Below are 2,117 nucleotides of genomic sequence, written 5' to 3'. Positions count from 1 at the left end.
CAGTTAAGTCTTGGTTTCCTCATCATTCAGCAGCATGATGGGCAACAGAGGTCCAGCCCCTGTTGTGCAGTGTGTGCCCTCCAGCTGGTCCACCTGTAGGTGGGGGGTCTGGGCTCAGCCCTGGCAGCCTCAAGGCTGGAGGCAAGCAACAGGGGAAGCAGGTGAGGGTTGCTTCTCACCTCCAGGAGCACCTGGTGCATCTTTCTCTTATTCTGTTCATAGCCCTCAACCAGCTCTTTGAGCACCTCCACCAGGTGCAAATGCAGACAAGAAGCCTGGATCAGGGCTGGGCACATAGCTCAGCTGGTAGAGTGCTTGCCTCCAGGCCCTGGGTTCTCAATCTCCAGCACCACCAAAAAAAAAAAAAAAAAAACAAATGGGACTTTGGTGGCCTGTGGGGTCTAGTAAGGCTGGAGAGAGGGAGAGGGACAGACCCCGGGTGGTACCCGGAGGCATAAAGGGAAGCCATGAGGGCCCCCCCCACTCCTATACTTTTGAGCTCAATAGATTATGGGTGAGCAGCCCACATGGTCATTTTATTTATTCATTTATTTGTTTGTTTGTGTTAGGTGTAGATGGACACAACACAATGCCTTTATTTTTATGTGCTGAGGATGGAACTGGGTCCCACCCGTGCTAGGTGAGCGCTCTGCCGCTGAGCTGCAACCCCAGCCCCACCACGTGTTCATTTTAGATGACTCCTTCCAGCCTTGACCAGCCTAGCACCTTCCAGCGAGCAGGGAAACCAGGTGTCATCCTTACCTATAGACACCAACGTTGCCTCCTACTGGGTTCTAGTGCGGGGGATGGGGCCCAAGGACCCTGTAGTTGGGGCCTGTCTTAGTGACATAGCAAAGGAAACTAAACCTTCTGTGAGTCAGAATCTCAGGAACAATCTTATCTTTGGATCCTGATTCAGGGTTTCCCGTGAGTCTGATGTGCAGATGCTGGCGAGGGCTTGACCCATCTGATAGCTTGACTAGTGCTGGGTGCTCCTCTTCAGCAGAGCCCCTCACTGAGTTAGCAAGCTGGGACCTGCTGTCAGGGAGAAGCCCTAGTCCTTGCTAGGTGGACTTCTCCACTGTGCTGCCCCTGGGTTCTGACAGCATGGCAGCTGGCTTCCCACCTCCCCAGAGGGAGCAACCCAAAACACCAGAGCAGAGAATGCAAGTCCTTTAGAATCTCCTCTGGGAAACCACATACTTTCACTGCTGCGGTATTCTGTTGTCACAGGGTCAGCCCTATTCAGTGTGGGAGGGGGCTACTCAGGGCATGAATTATCAGGAGGTGAGTGTCATTGAGTTCATTTTAATGGCTGGCACCACAATCTGGATATAAATCTGGTACTATCAGGGTTTCTAGGGACCAGGGGTCATGGAGGAAGAATTTTATAAATTGAATTTGGGAAATATAGAGCCGTGGGAATGTGTTAGTTTCCTAGGGTTGTTGTAATGAAGTATCACAAACCAGACAGTTTAAAACAACAGCAATTTATTTTCTCCCTGTTCTGGAGGCCAGAAGTTTAAAATCAAGGTGTCAGCAAGGTTGGTTTCTTTTGGAGGCTCTGAGGGACAGTCTGTTCCATGCCTTTCTCCTTGGCATGTAGCTGTATCATTCCAATCTCTGCTTCTGTCTTCATATGGCCATCTTCTCTGTGTGTGTGCATGTCTCCAACCTCCCTCTCCTTCCTCCCTCTCTCTCCATCTCTCTCTCTCTCTGTACTGGGGACTGAACCCAGAGAAAGTTTACCACTGAGCTACATCCCTAGCCTTTTTATTTTTACTTTTTTAAAAAAATATTTTTATTTTTTAGTTTTCGGTGGACACAACATCTTTATTTTATTCTTACGTGGTGCTGAGGATTGAACCCAGCACCCTGCGCATGCCAAACAAGCGCGATATGGCTTGAGCCACATCTCCAGCCCTTACTTTTTTTTTTTTTTTTTTTTTTTTTATAAAGACAGGATCTCCTAAATTGCTGAAACTGGCTTGGAACTTGCAATCCTCCTGTCTCAGCCTCCTGAGTTGTAGGGATTATAGGTATACACCACTGCTCCCAACCCTCTCCTTCTCCCCCACCCCTTTTACAGGATCTAAATTGCTGAAGCCCTCACTAAA

The sequence above is a fragment of the Ictidomys tridecemlineatus genome, chromosome 4 (assembly GCF_052094955.1).
Source record: "Ictidomys tridecemlineatus isolate mIctTri1 chromosome 4, mIctTri1.hap1, whole genome shotgun sequence".
Lineage (NCBI taxonomy): Eukaryota > Metazoa > Chordata > Mammalia > Rodentia > Sciuridae > Ictidomys > Ictidomys tridecemlineatus.
Note: the sequence above shows the minus strand (reverse complement) of the source record.